This window comes from Grammomys surdaster, unplaced genomic scaffold (assembly GCF_004785775.1).
Source record: "Grammomys surdaster isolate TR1022 unplaced genomic scaffold, NIH_TR_1.0 255, whole genome shotgun sequence".
NCBI lineage: Eukaryota > Metazoa > Chordata > Mammalia > Rodentia > Muridae > Grammomys > Grammomys surdaster.
Window position 1 is genome coordinate 8555550 of NW_021604696.1, and position 23030 is coordinate 8578579.

At 42.3% G+C, this 23030-nt stretch overlaps 1 protein-coding gene across 2 annotated transcripts in view; it reads right to left on the reverse strand.

Moving 5' to 3' along the window:
* The window catches only part of Aff3 (AF4/FMR2 family member 3), a 459969-nt gene that overhangs the window by 344970 nt on the left and 91969 nt on the right, over positions 1 to 23030 (reverse strand). The gene's annotated exons all lie outside the window — the stretch shown is intronic.

A 23030-nucleotide genomic window follows, 5' to 3' on the forward strand; every position in this document is an offset into this window, starting at 1 on the left:
TTTTTTTTAATGTTCTTTGGTTTATTTTATTTTATGTGTCTAAGTGTTTTGCCTCCCTGTATATCTGTGTGCCACATGTGTGACTGGTGCCTGTGGAGGCCTGAGGAGGGCATTGGATCTCCCAGAACAGGAGGCAGAGATGCATGCTGAGAACAGAGCTGGGTTCTCTAAAAGATTGGCAAGTGTTCTCAGCTACCACACCATCTCTCAAGAACCATTCAACTTTTTCAAATCAGGCCATACGAGCATCATTGGTTCTGTCCCCTCGAGTTAGATAACTGCTACGTTCTCTCCCCACCTTTACTCCCCCCTCTTCCTCTTCCCTCTGAGGATCTTTCATTTCTACAAGATGAGCAGTAACAACCCATGACAAGGAGCTATCAATTGTGTGGCTCTGTGTTCATCTGTCCATTGTTCTGGATAACTGGCACCTTCTTGGGGTCACTATCTGTTCCACGACTTTGCCTTTATCTTTTTTAGAATGCTGGAGTTATCTCTACCCTGCCCCAGTTAGTAGGGAACAGTCTCTTATGTTTTAAAGACTATTGCATGATGGTTTCTAATTCATTTTCTGGTTTTCTACTTGCCTACTCATTTGAGAACAAAGTTTTTTAAGAGTTGAACAAGAATGTGTATCTATATTATTTCACAAGTTAACTTGAAGGTGTCACTAGACATTACTACAGTAACAGTAACAATCACATGTATTCTATATTATGAATCTCTGCACTCTTTACTCAGGCCCTTTAGTTTGAAGGCTTCAAAATATGTAAGAAGACAGAATACGCCAGTACTTTCCATTGTGCATTTGTCTGTTGGTTTGCTGGTTTTTCCCCGTTCAGATGCCAGGACATGGATGTATGCCTCAAAGCTATGAGCTTCTCATATGGTTCTTCCTTAAATCATTGAGGTCATGCATGTGTTAGCAAAGGTAAAAGGAGATCAAGCAACCACTTTCTAGAACTCAGTTTGAGGTACTAAAGCAACCACATCAGAAGGAGAAAAATACAACTGAGCTTTAACTTCTGACTCTCATTCTGAAAATGTTCTCTAGGCCTCAGGTTCCAACCTCTCTCACATTTTAGACTTTGTACACTGAATTTAGTAGGAATGTATAAGGAGGTGGGGAGAGAAAGGGAAGGGAAGGGGAGGGAGGGAATGGGAGGGGATGGGAGAGGGAGGGGGAGAAGGAAAGAAAGGAGGGATGGAGGGAGGGACAGAGGGAAGGAGGGAGGGAGGGAGGGAGGGAGGGAGTTTGAGAGGAAGAGGCCTTTAAACAGACAACGTAATGCAAGGAAAGCAAACATCCAAAGGAAGAACTCACACTGAAAATAATACACAAAATCAAGATGGGCCAAGGGAAATCTTCTGAATTAAAGACAGGGGAAACTATCGTTTCCTGAAGTACAGGGCATAATCTTGGTAAAATGTTTGATACTCATTCAAACATGCACAGGCATGCAGGGGAAACCCACAAACAGTTTAACACAGGAGAGTCTCACCCTCTAAAGATTATTCTCACATGAGTGGCTGATCAAAACTCAGTCTTAAAAATTTAGAAATATATTCAGTGGAATCTAAATTCTGCTCAGTCCCAAGAGCCACGTGTAACTGTGTGGCCATTTGGTTCTCTGTGCAGGGGTTAGCTTTATCCAACCGTAAACCATTACCATCCCAATGGCAGAGACAAGGCTGGCTGCAGCCTACTCTATGCATCTGTCTTGTCTGTCTTGTTCTCTGCTGGATGGTTTGTGGCTTTTCAATGATTTACATGAAAGATGATCCCCATATTTATCTTGACCATCTCTGCTTTTTCCCTTCCAGTATGATGATATGATTCACTTGCAGATCACATGGGAATTATTAATGTCTGTTATTATGATCACTATTATTATTATAAATATGTCCTGGAACAGCATCAAATACTCAACAGCATCTCTGCTAACCAAGCAGAGACTTGACCTTCAAAGGTCTGGAGTTACTCATCACCTAATAGGACAGCTTCAGAGCCACAGGCTCTACCTCCCGCTACCTACTGACTTCAAAGTGCCCAGGGCATAGTGTGTGAGTACTGGGGAAATTCAGGTGGGAAAAACTTTCTTTCTCTTGGATTCCTTGCACAAACCAGCTTTAGCAGAATAACCTACCTGAATAAATAAGTGGTCTGGATTTAAAGTAAGAAAGGGAAGAACACTGTCAGGGGCGCAGATTTCAGAAGACTGAGCTGTGCCAGGGCACTAACTAGCCTCCGTGAGTGTTGGGAGAGCATCAAAATTCATCTAAATGACATTAGCTCTTATTTCACTCAGTTCGAAATAAACCCACTTCTACAAGCTAAGCGGGAGAAAGAGGGCTGCTTCTTCTTCCTGCAAAATGAAACACTGCAAAATGGAATGGTTCCCTCCCAAGGAGCCGCTTTGTTTTGCATCTTCGCCTTGGTCTCTTGCTCTTTAGTTTTATGTAGCAGCGTCAGCGTCTCTTAATTTCAGAACAGCAAGCTGCGGGAAGCAGCCAGGGTAGAAACAGAGATACCAGAGTGAGTGAATGCACCGTGTCTCCAGAGTTGAAATATGAGAAACAATCACTTTCAACCGAACAGTCTATTGATTTCTCTATTTAAAAAAAAAAGGACTCGCCGAGGCTAATTCAGTCTGGAGTAGAAAATGTTAATGCTAAAGGAGAGTGTCTTCATTCCGATTCCATTTCTAATTTTGTGTAAGAGCTTTCTTTTATATGCTATCAAGTATCTATATGAAACACATATAGTCTCCTCTCATGGAAGCCTGGGCTAGCCATTAAGGTTGCATTTGAATCAGCCTGAAGGATTATCTGAATATATTTTACTTTGTTTGGGCAAATTACATGACCATAAATATGCTATGCTTCTATGGTTGTAAAAACAACTGAACAGAAAGAGGCATATTAATCAATCCACAAACCTAAAAACAAAACGTACATTAATACCATCTGTGTTGCTTCTACTCCATCCAACTCTGCCCATCCCAGCAAACCCCCCGTCCATCAGAAGGATCTAGTTAATCCACAGAACTGCTGGCTGCCTGACTATCTTGCCAGAACACTTAACAGCTCCCTCATTTGTTGGGTGATTTTATAGGTCTCTGGTGCTGCGCAGAGGTAGGACAGCTTGCGGGGTGTGAGGAGAATAGATAAAACTACCCTGCTGTGTAGATTTAGCCCATTTGCACTGGCTCTCCGACAGAAAAACAAATTGCAACCTCTCACAAAAAGGCCCCTTTCTGCACTAGCAAGCTAGAAAAATGCAGGCAGAAATGAGTAAATCAAGCAACTTCCCATCAGGAGAAGGGGAAACGGCTACCACTCCAACAGCTGCTCTCGTAATTAAGAACAGATTTCATCACTAAACTCTTGCTGGTTATGTCCACAGCAAAAACAAATGCACAGATGTGGGGTATTTACATACTAGAAAATTTATCCCAGGCAGCCCAAGCACATTTACCTTTTGTGCTGGAGAACGAAGCCTTAAAAATATCATCCAATCGACAGCAACGTGCAAGGCAGTGTCCAAACCTGAATTCAATGCGTTTCTGTCATCATCTTGCAACTACATTTGTTTTGGCATCCTACCAAATTCGCTCTCCTCTTCCATATTTAGAGTCGCCGTGGACTGCCACGAACGCGACCTCTCTCAAATAATGAAAACGTGCAACGTGTTTCTCTTACTCATAAAATTTGCTAAATTTATTGCTGCCTCATTTATCCATGTGTTAAATGACTCTACGGCACATGCAGTAAAAGGGCCGACACCTGACCTTTGCAGAGGTAAATTGGTGTGAAGTTAAATCAGAGAAATAAAATTAATGAAACGGTAAAAACTGACAGATGAGGGTGGATGAATGGAAAGCCGCCCCGCTGCTGCAAGAAAGAGAAACCTCTGATTCATACAACGTGGATGAAGCTCACAACAACTAAACAAAAAAGCTAATCATACAAAGTAGAATGAAAACGAGCAAAAATAACTTTCCTGTTAGAAGTCAGTGATGTGGCCTCACTTGGCCAGGAATGTTACCCAGCAGGAGGAGAGTCTCCGGAGGGCTGTTCCAAGTGTTTGTGCACAGTGCTAAATGTGGGTGATGGATTCACAGGTATCCTCACTATAGAAATATTCTTCATGTTCTTTACTTAGGTTCACTTGTTTTTAATAGACAAACTGTTCTTCTCTAATGAATCAGAAAAATGAAAAGAAGCTAAGGCGTGTGCTAGGTCTGACTTAATTGTCAGCTGTCAGCTCTCACACTTATCCTTCAGCCTCAGCCTCACAGACCTCCTTCCAGCCTGTGCTCAAGAAACTTCAGGGCACCAGGCAGCAGCGGGCCACATGCTTTTCTTTCTAAAGGACTAAACTGGTGGCATGTTAGACTTTAGACTACTAGCAATATATTTTAGAGTATGTCCTGACTAACACTTGAAATCAATTTTCCTCTCTAAAGGGTCAATGGTGTGTGTGTGTGTGTGTGTGTGTGTATTCATTCATTCTATTATGTACTGAACGGCCACTATTATGGTTTACAACAAGAAATTAGATTAAAACATGTAAACTCCAATATAGCATACTTCTAAATACATTCTAAACAATAGTCTGTGATGCTGTTTTACATACAAAACAGACATTCAGAGATGTAAGCAAGGTAACCCTGATGTAAAAATGCATGATCGAGCCTGCTCAAGATGGCCTACAATTCAGACCTCCAATGCCTAAAGCATATACGATTATCATGTGTTAACAAAGGCTTTGGAGAGAGAAGATCCATAGCTGTGATCTTTATACTTAAACACCACAGAGTTTTAGAATTAAAGTTAACCTCAGACTGGAAAGACTCCTACCACTGACATACGTAAGTGTAGTTTGTTGAGGGTGGCTGGTATTTAAATGGTAGGGTTCTCTGTGAGAACTGCACTTTCCCAAGTAGATACGGAGCTGCTGAGAAGCCACTGGGATACTGGAGTACTTACAGGAGAAACCGGTAGTAAGGATGACGTGCTCTGCCAGGGAAGGGAGGGTGGTGAGAAAGAAGGCACTACGTCCACAGAGGCTTTCAACCCAGTTAGGTCTTTGGTGAGCAAAGAGGGCGACCATTGCCAACACAATCACATGTGCTTTGCTCTAAGTTGCTCCATGGCCTCGCGTCTCAGTCGGTGACTCTCAATGTGTCCGCCAGGGGTCAAAGGCATAAAGAGGTTTCCTTTACTCTGAAAGGAGTCTGGCCAACCTCCTCCTTTGTGTTTGTTCATCTATTTTAATGTTGCTGGAGAGGCCAAGTTCCCTGATCCTGTGTAGTCATTAATGTTTAAACCATTAAACCTCAAAGGAAGGAGGATGGAGGGCTTACTTGTCTTGTAATGCGTCTCTCGGGCACTTGATGAAAGTGCAAGTCCTAGAGATCTTACCTAGCAAGACAACACCCCACCCAGGAGACGCAGTAAAAGAGCTCCCTGCCAGATTGCTCTCACCTACAATGATTCCAGAAACACACAGCTATACACAGGGCTGCTATGCTGAGCTAATGCTGAGCTAATGCTGCCAAGATCCATTCATCCTCAGACCTTCCCATTGGGCTCACTCGACAATCTAGTGGTGGTGTGGGCTCCTTGGACATTTAATTTTAACTTCCCAGTTTAGCTGGAGTCAGGATGTTAAGACTTTCACTTACATGTGACTGGGCATTTATCTTAAAGAACTCTTTTATAGCCAGAATGTCAGGAAACCAAGACCATCTCCTTAATGAAATCATGGGATTTCAAATCTGACTGCATGCTTAGAGGGCTGGGATTCCCCACTATCATCTTCAACCCCACAGCAAGGATTTTCTCCATTATCTCACTCTTGAATACTTGTATGTTTCAAAAACATATTCTCTGGTGTTTAAGAACTTAATGTCCAGCCAGAACCCTGACAGGATGTACAACAGAAAATGTACAATTTTCTCAATCTCCAATTGGATCGTGTTCTCCTGTAAAACATTGTGGACCTTTTATGCAAAGAACCCATGTGTGATTTTGCTACAGTGTTGCTATTTCATTCAATACCCTGTTAGGAACAACAGAAAATGTACACTTTTCTCAATTTCCAGTACCGATGTGTGATTTTGCTACAATGTTGCTACTTCATTCAATGCCGTTAGGAAGCTGCACACAAAAGATGAAAGCAAGTAAGGGAGAAGATGCCATCCCCTGGGAATGTATGCCAAGTGAACCGATCCAAGTGTGGAGAGTGGATGGAAGGGTGGAAGGATGGATAGGTGATCTGACAGACGGATGATAGATTAGCCACAAAGTGGATGGAGGAGGGTGATGTGAGGGAACCCAGATGACAATCACACACAAGCTTTGGTGAGAATTTCCCTTCATGGAGTTGGAGATAACAGATGATACAGATTTCTGGGATGGAGAGATTCACTATAAAAGCACAGAGGAGGGAGAGGAGGGATGGTCCATGCCTGGTGGGGAACAACTGTTACATTTTGACTGTTCCTCACACCAAGTTCTCAAATATCAAAGGAGCAGTTGCTTTCCAATTTTGAAGTATCCTGTCCAACGAATTAAAGATTTTTACCTCTCAGGTTAGTATCTTTTAGCCAATATTTCCCAGCAATACTAATCCTTTGAAGTGCTGAGCTTTGGAGTAAAGTTCATTTACAGGGTGCTTCCACAGCCTAGAGTTTTTCAGAGATCCATAATATACACAGGCATCAAATATAACTTGAATGCCCTTTCCTAGACACCCTGGACACCCCTCAAACCCAGAGGTTTGCAGAAGAGTCACTGGAGACACCAAACACTGCTGGAGAAGAGGAGACAAACAGCTATGGAACATCAATAGAATACGATACAATTTATCTTTCTCTGTACCTTATTATAGAAAAATATAGTCTTGTCTATGGCTGATACTGAAATGGATGTCCAACGAAGCTGGAAAGAGATTAATGACAGGAAATATGTGGTTGTGAAACACAGAAGCAATCCCTCTCAAGGGACCTTTGAGGATTAAATGGAAGGGGGTTAAAGGCGATTAGAGATTCAAGAATAAAAGCCTTGGAGAAAGCCCCCTTTCAGCCACAACATGGAATGTGGGAGGTGAAGCCTACTTTTCAGTGTTAGAGAAATACCTTGCTCATCTCAAGAGTTCTCTTTTCTGTTTTAATTGCTATAGCATGTTAACAATATTAGCTGGAGCAGGGGAAGTGTCTCTTGGTGTACCTGATAGAGGCATTACTGAAACATTATGGAGATTAGCCCACGCCCTTACAATAGTGTTAAGAGAAACAAAGACCTACCAACCATCTTAGCTCCAGCAGAGACTTGATATACAACCAGCATGGGTGAAGCAGTACCTTCTCACAGGCAGAGACACCCAGGAAAAAGAGGGACACTGTGCTCTCAGAATGCAGCCCAACGACAGCTCCAGTGGAAATCATGCCATTGTGTATGTGCTTTTAAGCAATCAGTATGAAGTTCCTAAATACCTTAGTACAGAACAAAATATTGTACTAGATATAAAAGGTCTCAGGGGGTGGGAGAGACTCCTTATGAACTACAAAATTTTGCTGTACAGTGAAAACACTGTATATTTCATGCTACTGAACCATATTCGCTTCAAAAATGGTTAAAACACCATTTTCCCACTACAATTTTAAATTAGTGATGGCATTAAATTATTTTTAATCTATATTTGTCCATAAAACATTTGCTTTCTATTCTACAGAGAGAGTGAACCTGCAATTTTTTAAAGATGGACCTTCAAGATGCCTGGTAAGCTAATACAGCCAATGGGTGGTGAGTGAGGAAGAAACAACAGATTTTCAAGGACTAGAAAGGTCAGTAGAAATGATGACATAAAACAGGAAGGGAGAACCAATAGTTGGAAGAGTATGAGGAGAAGCCTCCATGGGTGTGGATGTGGTAAGGGGAGAGAGTAACAGTAACCAGGAGACACCATCCACACATCAAGCTTCCAAGGCCCTGGTGTATGGTTTTCTGAGCCTGTCTTTAAGAAGAGGAAAGGTGTGTCTGGGGAGTGGGGGTTGGAAAGAGAGATGGCAACAGAGATGCTGTTTAAGCATGAATGTCCCCAAAACTACAGCTCTGTGGTATGATAAAAACTGTAAATTGGCTATTTGGATGCGCTGAATTGAGCCCACCATTGGTACAGCCAGCTGGACTGTGCACAGTTCTTCTCAAGATATGACCTCACCTCACCTCCCTCCATATAGTCCTCTATAGAAGCTCGCCCACTACAAAGGAGGGATTAAGATAGGTGAAATCCTCTGATTTCAGACATGATGACACTAAAGAAATTTCCAGAGAATGTGAACTATTCTGGACAAACCAATAAGAACTGAGAAAGATTAAATCCTTTATAATGCATGATGCCTTTATGCAACCTATAAATGGTTGGTCTTCCTTCCATTTTGGATCTTAGGACTTGCTAGTAACTCAGGTACTCTGCATCTTTGACAAAAGGTCACCTCTTACTCCTAGATTGGTCTCTCTCTTGGTCCCTTCCAGCAGGACAGAAAAGGAATCTCTGCTAGTCCATGATCTCGAGCCTGAGAATGGCTCATCCCCATTTCAACAGCTGGACCTGGGTTAGGGGAGGGTGAGTTGGGTGTCACTGCATTCCAAGTTGGAGACTCTTAGTTCACAATGTGGATGGGACCCATGTCTCCAGAATCCTATCGGCAGACATTTAGTCTTAGAGAGAGCAAACGACATTTCTATAATTGTAGGAGGCATAACCAGTTTCTAGAAGGCATGATGAAAATAGAAAATAAAGTCATTATTGTGTGAATGTGCACACTTACACTACCAGCTCAGAATGTGCACACTTGGACTACCAGCTCTGTATGGGAATGTGCACACTTACACTACTAGCTAAGTCTCTGTCCTTTACCTGAAATACTTCCCTTTCACGTAAGCATGTGTATGTTTTAATTTGTGACATTTTGGTTGTGGGCCTTGCTTTAATAGCTGAGATATCTCTTCCACCCATGTTTTAATTTCTAATGTTAAGCTATTATGGTTTATTAAATAATTAATTATATATGTGTGTGTAGTGTGCACACATATGCATGTGTGTTTATTAAACATATCATATTTCTGTTAGCTATTTAATCTGTAAACTACAGCTCAGAGGGGGAAATGCAGTCATAAACCTGTTGGTACAAAGATAAGCAGTTTATTTAATATCTAATTAAATGTGGTCACCAGAGAAATCACAGCTTATGAAACTTTATCAGAAAAAGATTAATCCATTTCAAGCTCAACCCAAATGTCACAAGAGAACTCATGAATTTAGATAGGAATCCACTTATTATCCAGAGACGTTTTTATATTGACAAAAAGAAGCTGATATTACCGGCTCTGTTTATACCTGCTTCTGTCAAATTCACACACTTTGTAGCAATCCTTGAACAATTACCAAACCAGAATAATATACTACTGAAGGTTTTTCTACTTTTAAAATTAAAAAAAAATATTTCACGACTTTATAGGCTTTATTAGTTTAGAAACCAACCCAAAAATTATACAAACATGGCATTTTAACTAAGAAATGATTCAAAAAGTGAATGCTGTACAGCTATACACTGTAATAAGGTACTGAGAATTGAGGCTAGAGAAAATTATCCCTTCCTATCAAGGACTCATAAAGGCATGAGCAGCAAGGGTAGACAGACAGACAGACAGACAGACAGAGGCAGTCGTGTCTACTATAATGAAAACTGAATCTGGACCCATGGTGACTGTGCAGATTAGTTTTCTGTCAAATCACACAAGTTAAAGTCATCTGAGAGGAGGGGCCCTCTATTAGGAAACTGCTTCTATGATCAGCAACCAAACGAAAGGACATTTTCTTAATTAGTGATTGATGAGGGAGGGCTCAGCCCACTGTGGGTGGGGCCATCCCTGGGCTGTTGGTCCTGGGTTCTATAATAAAGTAGGCTGAGCAAGCCATGAGGAGCAAGCCAGTAAGCAGCACTCATCCATGGCCTCTGCATCAGCTCCTGCCTCCAGGTTCCTACCTAGTTTAAATTCCTGTCCTGACTTCCTTCAGTGAATGTCAGCTCAACAAACCCTTTCCTCCCAAGTTGCTTTTGGCCATAGTGTTTCAGCACAGCAATAGCAGCCCTACCTTGGACAATGACCCAGCATAAAATCCTGACCTACAGCCTAAAGCTAGAACTGGGTGACTCAGGAGAGCCAGGGGAATGTGACAGCTGTTCTCCTTCCAGGGAGCTCCATTATGGACAGGCTATCTCATCCCTTTCCTCTGCCCCTTTCTAATAATCGAAAGGAATGTGGCACATCCGGGATCATGGGGACATTGTTTGCATGTATGTAACAGTGTATGTAAATTAGGATGGCTGTTCTGAAAAACAACGTGGGGTGGTCCCCAAAACTAAAACTAGTGGTAGTGTGTAACAGGCATCCCGTACCAGAGATCCACACAAAGGATCTGAAGTCAGTAAGTCATGCAATATGGCCATTCTGCACTGCCACATCCATTACAGAGCTCTGCATGGTGACCAAGATGAAGACGTGGGAATAACTAAACAATGATATGAGACTGGAGAAGAAAACATGACACATGCAGACACACACAGGAATGCCCTTCTGTAACAGAGAGAATACCCAGCAGTCATATGAAAACGGGGGAAAATCCATAGGACACGGTATTAAGGGAAATAAGCCAGACATGGCCAGACTAGTGTCTCCAGGTCTTACTCATACATAGGAGAGAATGAAGAAGTCATCTCATGGAAGTCAAGGGCAACAGTGCTCAGCAGTGGTTGAAGGGGGCAGGAGAAAGGAGACAGAAGCTGAAGGTAAGCACTGAGTTTGAACTTAGAATCCATGCTGGTGTGCTAACACAGTGGGGGCGGCTATGGATGGTTAACACTGGTGCTATTTCCACCCAGCTAGAAGAGAAAAGACCGGAATAGTCTCCCCACAAAAGCTCTAAGTCTAAGCCTGTACTTTTGATAATACACAGATGTATAGAGCCCTCACACCCCACCCCCATAAACATATGCAATGATAGTGTCTATTAAAAAGAAAGAGTAAACCTTCTATAGGAGGTAGCGTAATAGAATAAAGGGAGCCCAAATCCACAGCACACCACCCCACGCCTCAGCGATAGGCACTACACTCTTGTTTTAAGCCATTTACACGGAATTCATCTGAACCAGCTTCCCATCCTACTAAATATGTAATAAACAAAGCAGCCTCTCTTCCTGAAGATTTTGGGTACTAGAAAATATACCTTAAACAGAAAACATAGCTATAAATCAAACAAGTGAGATGACGTTTGGTTTCTAGATTTTGGGGATTTTTTTTTTATCCATGAGAAGTGAATTATGTCAATAAATTAATCATACAATTAAAACAGAGAGCATAATTATACTTTTATAAGTTATTAGAAAAAATGATTTATATACTCCTGGAGAAGCATGTTCTTAAATAAGGCACAAAAAAATTCATAGGATAAATTATTTCATGACTTACAAAGCTGATTTAAAGACTAATATAAAAATTATGGCAAACCAATTTTTAAAACTCAGGAACAGCAGAACGCAGAATGGAAACTGAAAATAGAGCCACAGGCCAACAAGAAAGGCTTCAAAAGATGAGAGAAAAGCCCTGAGAAAAATCCCATGGAAGAGCTAAGGAGCTCACAGAAGAGGCAGAATGGCCAGCACCAGCAGCTCCTTCAGAGGCAAAGTGGAAGGTCTGCATGCAAGCTTTATAAAACTCCCCTGACCTTGAAGAACAGGCTTGCAGATTGAAAGAGCTCTCCATGTTTCAAAGATTCCTTAATGTTGAGATATATTTTGGTAACTACTCTACAATTCTTTTTTGTTGTTTGTTTGGTTTGGTTTTTGGAGAAAGCATCTGTGTAGCCTAGGCTGTCCTGGAACTCACTCTGTAAACCAGGCTGGTCTCACAGAGATCCACCTGCCTCAGTCTCCTGAGTGCTGGGATTAAAGGCATGTGCTGTCACCATATTTTTAAGGTAAGAAAAGACTTACAAACATTTCAGAAGATAAAAGGGGTAAAAACATGAACAAAAATCTATATTTGCTCGCCATTTTCTCATTTAGGGTTACAAATTAGATGGTTGAGACTGTTTCTTAGGAATAAATCATAAATATATACAAAATTCACTTGTCACTCTTTATAGAATAATTTATATTCAAGAAAAGGCTTTAAAGTACTTAAAATGGTTTTACAGCGGTTACTGAAAAGTTATGCAAATATATCTTGATCTGAATGCTGTTAAATTATAAGACAAACCAGGGAAGTTGTCCAACTCTATGAAATGTAACTGCTGAAATCCCAAATTTCCAGACTGTCCAATGGCCAGTGAGGACATGTTTATGACAGCAAGAAAAACAAACTCTATGAGGATCGAATGCACCTTTATCTCAATTCAATGACAGAAGCCTTTAAACAAAATCAGAAAGGCCCATTCCCAAATGCTATGTGTATGCTTTCCCAGACTGCAATACTATTCATTTTATTCAGTGTTAAGTTCTTAGTGTGATGTAAATTTTTACGACTAAGACAGTATTTTCAAAATCTTTTCTTCCCTTGGCACAAAGAAGAGTTTATCGGTAAAGTTTCTAAATCCTCTTTCTGATCTGTCTTAGGAACCCGGGACTCTCAGCACCATAACTGAAGACTTCTGTGTAACTGATTCTACATGGTGGCCATGGGTACATTTCTTCATACCAACATGCCGCCTTCCTCTGTGGCGTCTTAAAGCTAGCACTTGGCTGTCTTGCTTCCTGTGGGTCTCTCCTCTGTTACTTGAAGGGTTCCTTCTGCTCACACTGACCTCTTCCTGCAGGATGGGCTCAGCACTCTACCTTGTCCACACTGTCTTGCAGGATGAAGTCAACCTCAGCCAGTCTCAGAGTGACACCAAGTGTACCCCTAAAACTCAAGATTTACATCTCTGGCCCAGAGCGGCCTCCCTTCTTCAGTGTCTCTGTGCCATTGGAGCAGACTGTCTGTGTCCTCCCCTTTTCTCACTTGCGCATGTAATGGCGTCTCCACCTTAGAAAGCTCAAGTCAGCCTGTGGTTCTCCACTCCAGCGTGGCCCCTGCATACATTTCTCACCTCAGGTGAAAACATCTTGTTCCTCTTCGCAGCTCAAGTCAAACCTGTCCTCAGCTCTTTCTGTCACCAGTTGAGCTGTCCAGCAACCTTATTGGCTCTCCTTCAAAATTCTTCTAGGGTTCAACCTTGCCTTCTTAATACCGTCAGTACCAGCAAGTGAGATTCTACCTTCTCTTCCTAAGTTCAGTTTGACTGAAATGCTCCACAGGCTTTTGTCTTGAGCACTTGAGTATTTCCAGACTGTCCTGTGGCCAGCAGTGCCTACAGTTTGAAAGGCTGTGGAGTCTAAGAGGTGGGTCCTGAGGTGGTGGAAGTGGATCACCTCAGATGAGCTGTTACAGCCTGGCCCTGGTTCAGGCTGTGCTCTCTGCTTCCTAGCCCAACGCTATGTAAATGAAGTACTGTTTCTCTCCTGATACCAGATATGGAGCTGGCCCTCTTGACATTCTCTCAAGCCAGGAACCAAAACAATTCTGTGTTTTCTTAATTTGACTCAGTAAGAAAAAAACATACAAAAGAAAAACTCTATAGAAATATTCTTTCATTTGTTTCTGTTGGGTATTTCAGTCACAGAGAATGAAGTAACTAACACATTTATGCATAGACTCCATAACCTGTCACCTCATCCCCTGCTTCTACCTCAGACCATCCCAATCCAACAGCCAGACTGGTCCTTTCATTCCTCCATTACATCAAGGCACTCCTGCAGGCCAAATCATTCAGCGGCACCCACGTTTTCATTCACAGAGAAGTGAAATCCTTTCTGTGGCCTAGCAGGCCTTCCTGGTAGCATACCATCTCCATGGCTCTTCTCTTTACTCTGTTCCAGCTTACCGTTTCTCTGTCACCCTGATGTGAGGAGATGTATCCCCACATGCAGCATCAGCCATCCACCACACCCTATGGCATGCTCCTCCTCTTGGGGTCTCCTAGCAACCCCTCATGCCTCACTTCTCTCTCCTTCCATACTTCTCACTTTTAAGATGATGACTCTAAATACCCTTCTGAACTTTTAAAATATTTATTTTATTTTTATTTATGTGTTAGCTCTCTGGGAGCATGTGCACACATGCGGCAGTACATGGGTATATGCACCTGCTAATGTCCAGCAGGTCAGAAGAGGGCACTGGGTTCCCCTGAGCTGGGGTATAGGTAATAGATGGTTGTGAACCACCTGGTGTAGATGCTGGAAACTTAGGGCGTCTGTAAGAGCTCGTAGAATCCAAGTCACTTCTCCACATGCACCCCTGAGTTTATCAGCTTACACTCTATACTCCAACCCCAGTGTGATATGACCCTGGGTGAGATGCTGCCCAAAGGAACAGAACAAAGACCCATTCAACTGAAGGTAATAATCAAAGGTGGGTAAAAGGAACAGAGTCAACAATGATGAAGCTCAAGACACAAGTGAAGCCAAGTATATGTTATTAAGAGACTGGAATGCAGGGGAGCCTTAGGAGGGAAGGGACAGCACCATCTAAAGCTGGGAAGGCAGTGTTAACAGGCTAAGTGTCCCCCTTTAGCTGTGAGAACTGAGGCCAGAGTAGGGGTAACATAGACAGGACATCAAATGTCCATGGGAGACACAGGGGCCATCCATTGCTGAAGTCCTGTTTCCAGAGTGCCAAGGATCACCAGGGCAGAGGAGGAGGATCTATCTTTGTTGTTAGGGCTTCTACAGACAAGTGAAAGAACGGTACACGTTTCCATTTCCTACTGTTTACCTTTCTGTTACACAGACAAGGGTCAACCGTTTACTGTGTATCAACAGAATGCTTAAGGCGGTGACATGTGAGTACTCTGAGGGCAGCAATGTCTGTGATGGAGGGATCTGTGGGGTAACAAACAAGGCTCTGGTAAATATGTAGATCACATTGGCCAACTATGAAACACTGTGTTCCCATGATTAACTGAAATGGGAACCGTGACAAACAGAATTGAAAAAGTACAGAACAGCATGCAGAGGAAAGAGGTTGGGAGTCATTCTTAGAGGCACAGGGGTGTACTAAGTGTACCCTCGAATGTTAAAGTCCATTGAAACTTAATGCAGCAGAGGGCTGGAAGTGTGGGTTCTCCCCTCCTCCCTCAGACCACTCTCAACTTCCTCATCCCTGTATCCTCTCACTCAACTCCTACCCTGCCTGTGGCTGGAGAGCAGAGTATCCTCAGGAACACACATACACAGAGACTTGCAGCACACATACAGACACACATGCATGCGCACACATGCAGCATATATGCATGCACATACACATGCACACTCACACGCACCTGCGCTCATGCACACACACTTGCAGTCCACATATACATACACAGACACACATGCATGTACACATATATAGTACATATGCATGCACACACATGTACACTCATGCACAAACAACCACACACATGCACGCACATACATACACACACTCGCAGCATATACATACACTTACAGACAGGCACATGCATGCACACGCATGTGCACTCACATGTGTGCACACACACATGCATGTAAGCTCTCATGCACACATCCAGACACACACACACACATGTGCACTCACATACACATGCATGCACACACATACAGATACACATGTGCACACTTACCACATGCACACACACACACACACACACACACACACAGGAAGGCATCTTCTGTTGTGAAGACCACATGGAAAAGGAGGGGTAGGGGAGGCAGAGAAGGATGAAGAAGGAGAGGGAAGCAGGGAAGGGGGAGAGGAGAGGGAGGGGACAAAGTATCTCTATAGAGCCACAGCCTCTTAGCATTTGTTTCTGAGGCCTGAACACAACTCAGCGGCTCATTTGATATGTGCTGTGTTTACATACATCAGTGAATACAGTCAGTTCCCATTCCTCTTCAGATCTGCAGTCATAAATTATACATTGGGAAATATGTAGCTCCTCTTACAATACAAAGCCTAACAAATTACTGAAGGCTCAACTTGGGGAAGTGTGTCCCAAATGGAGAAGAGTTCAGGCTTTAACACAAAAGGGTAACTTAAACTTGCCCCTTTAAGTTAAAGAGCTAATTTAGAACATAACAACTGAGCACAAACTACATCACCACAGCTGGAGGGCTAAACAGTCAGGATGAAAATCCCTGCCTTCGTAGAGTTTTTACCCTGGTGTATTCATGAACTTCACCTCAATTCCAGATTCAGGCTGTCAAACCCTCTGGGGCTATGGGCATTAGAGGTATTGTAAAGGCAATACAGCTGTCTGCAAGTGTTATTTGTAATTATAACACATCATTACTTCAGAGACTTTCTCTGAGTGCAGCCCACACGCCAATCACTGTTGTGGATGTTGATCAAATATGAATTCACATTATACATCAGCTACTGAAAGGATTTATCATGGCCCCTGTTACAGGGTCCTCACCAGCGCTATCAGCCACACTCCTCACTCTCAGACAGGATCTGCAGAAAGAGGGGTTCTAGACAACAGTGCTTCTGAAGGTATGCTGGTCCTGAACCCTGAACTTAGGGCAAACCAGAACTGTGGAAGGGTGGCCAATAGCTCCAGGTCATGCATGCAGCTGTGGAGGGGGGCTGCCAACAGCTCCAAAGAGGCGCCATCTTCTATAAAGGTATTGCGGATGCTGGGTAATCACGTGGAGATAGTGAATCTGCTGCTCGGCCAATTAAACATGCTTTGGAACGTGCTCCAGCAGCCCTGATCAGTAAGTCATCCTAAGTACCTACTGCCTGAAAATTTTAAGTTTCCTTCACTCCAGTCTTGTTGATTCTGTACTTCATGCAATTGGAAATAAAGCTCAACGGTGTAACAGTTCACAAGAAAACACAAAGGAACAGCAAATATGATCCCAGACATGGGAATACTACCCCAGGAGGGGGCATACCATTAAACAAGAGAGTAGCATGTCACTGGGGCTTTGTTATATCACCTGAGATAATCTCAGAAGTAATCAACATTTTGGATATTTTCTAGCAAGTAAAGACAGAAGCAGAAACTTTTTCAGAATCCCGCCCCCTGCTTCTGTGAGACTTAAACATATACAATGTTGCTGTCTGCTCCTCCCAGCTCCACTCCGTGTCACGAACACAGCAGACCTCTCCCAGGGCTCACCTTATTATCTTTCCACTAACAGCCCCATCTAGTACCACCCACTGTCTCTGCCACAGAACTACTGCCCTTTTCTCTAGTTCTCATATGTAACTTTAACTAAGTGTATCTGTTCAGTCACTTGGGCTCCAGACCCAGAATTTGAATCCAGTTCTTGCTAGTCTGCAATCGGTGACTACCCTGTCTCCTACACAGCTGAAAGGCTGCACATGAATTTTGACAGAAGAGGGCTGAAGTACACATCAGGGTGCCTCTCCTGCCAGACTATAACTGTATGGTGACACCAAGCACAGAGGACTCAGACTCCTGATTAGCCCCAGATTTGGAATTAGCACACACATGAGGCTGTGGTTTAAGACAAACCAGCCTTGTAATCCTTCCAGATGTTTTCTGGAGGAGGAAACTTTACAAGAAAGGAGAAGAAAACAAAACAGGCTTGCTAATAACCTCCTGCTGGGCCTACCCTCCTGCTCTACCATCAGAGGTAGTTTCCCACCTTAGGGCTAGAAAACTTGGCTCTAATTTCAGTCTGAAGTATCCCCCAGGAGGCAGGGGAACAGGAAGGAAACCTTCATGCAAGGGGACCTATCTTAACAGGCATTTGTTTTTTTTTTTAATTTTTCCCATCAAGGATTATAAAGACCGAAGTCACTTTTAGTTAAGTATCTATAAAAGGTCTAAAAGAAAAAAAAATAGAAGTGTTTCCATGTGCTAGCCTCCATCATGACCTTCAGAAAAACCTAGAACGTGCTTTCACGGTGCATATGAGGCGAGTGCTTGACTTTCACCCTTCTGAACCTCTCTGCAGGACAAGGGTCTTGTTCTCAGGGGGTGGAGGCTGTGCATGTGCACACACATAGTGTGGATGATCTCAGAGGGCACAGGCAGTGCATATGCCTGGTGTGGACATGAGGAAATACAGTGTTATACCAGTGCTGTTGCTAAGCTACTCTGTCCCAGAGGACCTGCCTCCTTCTGCCACGGACAATGAGAATGCACACAGGTGAGTATGGTTGGAAGGATGAGACAACAACAGACAGGGAAACTGAGTCTCCCGGCTCCACATGAGAGAACAATCTGGCAGCATACTTTGACTTGAAAACATTCTACATCTCAAATGTAATTAAGAAATTCCGACTGGTGTGAATATGTAATACACACTCTGTTTTTGCAGATGCCTTCTTGCCCGACAGGCTGGTGCCGACTTTCATTTGGAAGAAATCCATTTTCATACAAAGGTAACCGAGAGTGACAGGAAACAGGAATCATTTATCGTCTGCGAACTTGGAACGAAATCAGTTAATTGCTTTTCTGGGAAGCTATTTTGTAGAATCACAGCATTCCGCTTTTCTGCTCTTACTTGTGATAGGAATGGTGATTTTTAGAAAACGCTAGTCATAAATATGCTATGTTTAATCAATACATCTTAAACTATTTCAGTGTACATTTTAACAAAGGAAATCTGATCAACCAAATGGCTACTCCATTCTTGTGGATGAAAAACTAACCACATTTAACACTCGCAACACAGTCTGTTAACTGACACTCAACTTTTGAGATCTCTTTCAAGACCAACAAAGCTAGGGTGATAGATCTGGCTTTGCTCATTGGATTTTAAGTACAGTTCTCATTCCAGCCATCAGACGCCTGTGCAATACTGTATTCAAATCTCTGCCATTGATTAACAGCAAATGGGCAGTAAGACATACAAGTTTCTATAATACCCCCAAAGACACTGAAAACTTCTCAAAAGGCTCATTGTGCAGTCCATGACACACCTTCATAAGGCGGGGCCTACTTTCATATGCCTTCTTCAGATTCTTCAACCCAACAGGTAAGCAAAGTGTACCATTTCATGCCTCTGTCAAGTATGTGCCTAACCCTACGGCCCAGCAAATAAACAGGTACTAAATTTGAGCCTGATATGAAATACCTTTCCAAATGAAAGTTTATTATTTTTTAAACAATTTTACATTGCCCCATGAGTCAGAGATTGAAAGATCTTAGTATTAGGCACATTTAAGTTTCAATACAACCAATGCTCAGGAAGGGCCTTAATTATATATTTATATAGTTATTTGTATGTTTTATAAAAATTGCAAATCCCACAAAACTGTATCTACACCTCTATTTAGTAGTCCCTAAAGGCTAACCCTAGAATAATGTTAAGATGTAGGGGTGTGTGTGTGTGTGTGTGTGTGTATGTGTGTGTGTGACAAAAATAACTCACTTCAATCTGGAACTATTCAGCATGCCCTGTCCTATGATGCTGTAGAATGCATGCTTCAGCCATTTGTTAAGTCCCCTGTCTCTCACCTAACAACAGATACCTTTCCAAGTGGCACTCTAGGGGAGACCCACTTAATGAGGGGTGGCGTCAAGAATAAGAGACTCAGCTATAACAACGAAAATATGTTTTTCATTAAACCCCAAACTGAGCTGGGATAAGCCAGCTGAAAGGCAGGTGTAAGGTTAAGGAAGCCTCTTGGGGCTTTTAACTTCCACAACAAACTGCACTAGGTTTTTCTGCACTAATTACTCATTATTGAAGAGTAAAGAATTGTAACAAAGAACTCTGTGGCAGTGGATAGAATACAGTTGTTGCAAAGGAAAGCACATACTCTTGATGAACTATGAAACCAGGCAAAGAGATTCAAGTTTCTCTATTTTTAAACAAATAACAATCAGTGTTCCTCTACAAGGGTGGTAAAGGTGAAAGAATATTCTTGGGACTAGAAGGCCAATTTTAAAATTAGTTTCGACTGTGAGATAAATTGCAAATTAAAAGCTAAGTGTTTGAGAGCAATTTATTAAATTCATGGGGACAGATATCCTGAAGGCAGAGATCACATTGTAGATTTTTAATATCTCAAGTTATACTGCACCTAGCCACCATCTGACAAGGAATGTGCCCCTTCCCCCCCCCCAAAAAAAAATATCACTTATATCTAACACGTCTTTCAGAATGCGGCTGCCTCACAATGCACTAAGTCTTGTTTACAGCTAACATCCTAAAGTACTTGAGGAATAGAAGTTATCTTGTGGTCACTTCCTCTATATTTCCCTAGAAAACACTTCCTGTATGTTACTGGAAATAAGTGTTACTAAGAATGTATTTTCAGACTGGGAGTATTTTTTAAGGTACACACACACACACACACACACACATACCCACACACATACACACACACAGATGCACACACAGACACATACAGACACACACAGATGTACACACAGACACACATACACAAATCAACACACACACAGATACACATACATACACAGATGGACAGACACACATATACATACAGACACACATACATAGACACACACATAAACATAGACACACACACACAGGCACACACAGACACACACACATACATACACACACACACAGATGCACACACAGACACATACAGACACACACATACAGAGATACACATATAAACACACACAGGCACACACATACACACACACAGATGCACACATATACACACAGAGACACACAGAGATACATATATAAACACACACAGGCACACACATATACACACACAGATGCACACACATACACACACATACACACAGAGGGACACACATACACACACAAAATTTTTGACTGCTTGCCATGTCAGACTATTTTTAACTCCAAAAAGTAAAAGTGTAAAAGTATATATTCTTTCAAAAGAAAAATCTAATTGATAAAATTCAGTTTCTATATTGTTATTGTGTGTCTTAGTAGAAAGACCTACAACTACCAACCTGCAAAAGGGCATTTGTTAACCTCCAGAAAACCAGTTTAAAAGAACCTTGTCATTTGCAGGGCAGGAAAATTGAAGACCAACCACCATTTTGAACAAGTCCATTCCTTACTGTGGCAGTGAACTTCATAAGCAGACATGTTTTAAGAATCAAATTATGTTTTTCCTAATATGCAAAGCTTTTAGCTGTCACAAAGACTGACTCCCCTCTCATACCAGCTCGAACTGATTCCACAGATAGCACTCCAGTTGCCTCGTTTCTGTCAATGTGTGCCTGGCCTGGCTGGCACACTCAGGACTGAGTGTGAGAAGGCAGCAGACTGTCAGTTTCCAATGTCATACACAGGAGCAATGAAGCAGTTTCTATGTGTCACTCAGACCTCTGCCAAACGCCCCCCGCCCACAGGCACAGCCAGACAATGTCCAGACTATTGACAGCTCACCAAATGCCCTCCTAATACTGTACGGGCATCTGCACAAGGCTGTCCTGGGTACGGAAAATACAGCTTGGTGCTTTTAACCAGAACTGACTACCTCACTGAAATCTAAATGAATAGTTACATACTGAACAGGAGTTGCTGCCGTATGAAAACATAATTTTAACAAGGAATCAACTGGAAGGAAAATTAAAAATGGATCCCTGGAGGTATTGGCCACCACCATCCAAGAATGAACTAGACTTTCACTTCCAATAGAGATCATTTGATAAAAATGATAAAACCCAGAGTCTGGGGGAATTCAGTTTGACATGGTGGTCTCCATGTGCTTCCTACAAACTTTACAAATGCCTAGGCCAGGAGAGATGCTTAGCAGTTGAGACCATATGTTGCTATCTTAAAGTTTTATTCTCAGCATCCATGTCAGGCATCCACAGCCACCTGTAATCCCAGGTCCCAGGTATCTACCATCTCTGATCTCCACGAATACCTGCACTCACATGCACACACACACACACACAGACACAGACACACACACACACAGATACACACACAGAAATATACACATACACATAAATACACATATACAGACAGACATACACACACAAACACACACATACACAGAGATACACACATACAGATACACACATACAGATACACACATACAGAGAGAGAAGAGAGAATTTGAAAAATATATATATATATATATGTGTGTGTGTGTATTACACACACACAGACACACACACACATATATATATATCTTTTTTAAAAATGCCTGGAAAAATTACATTTTGCATTCCCCATTCCTAAGGCTTCCTGCTTCCTAACTGCTAGACTACACCATGAATGTGTAATCAAAAGAAGTATTGGGGCACACATCACCGAATTTCCTAATTAAACCGCAGTCAACACCTCCTGGAATGCAGTCTGTGAAGGTAACGAGGTCATGTCCCACTGGCCCATAGAGAATCTGAGATGATAGCCTAAGATGATAGCCCAGAAACGCTCTGCTCAGTCTCGTCAAAAGTGCAACAGGAAGCATCAAATCCTTTGTCTCATTTGGTTATTAAATCGAACTAAGATGTGAACACCCCAATCACATCATTTTTCCATCTTTAAAGAAGAATACGTCAAAGGGAAAAACAGCTTAGCAGTTCCTAAGATCAGTGTTAGGGGAAAACCAGTCCAGCTTCAGCTCTACAACACTGGGAGACAGCAAAAGCAAATACACATGGTCAGGATTTCTCCTCATGGACTCCTCACAACCGTCATCAATTTGGAAGACACTATGAGACACGCTACTCTGAAAGGATTGTTCTCCACCCAGATTCAAGTAGCTGCTAGTCACAGCCTTCCCTACAGTCTGTCGAGTGGCAGGCTTGTGGAGGACTCTCACATTCAATGTATCCACTCCACACAGTCTATAAAGCAATGAGCAAATGTGGTAGAACAAAATCAAAGTGCAAGGTAGGGAGGGGTGTATGAACTGAAGTACTTCCTTCCGAGAATACGTCCATACGGCCTAACACAAGCACCCAGGTAAGGACTCCAGTTAATATGAGTGACTCTGAATCTTAAGCTTTA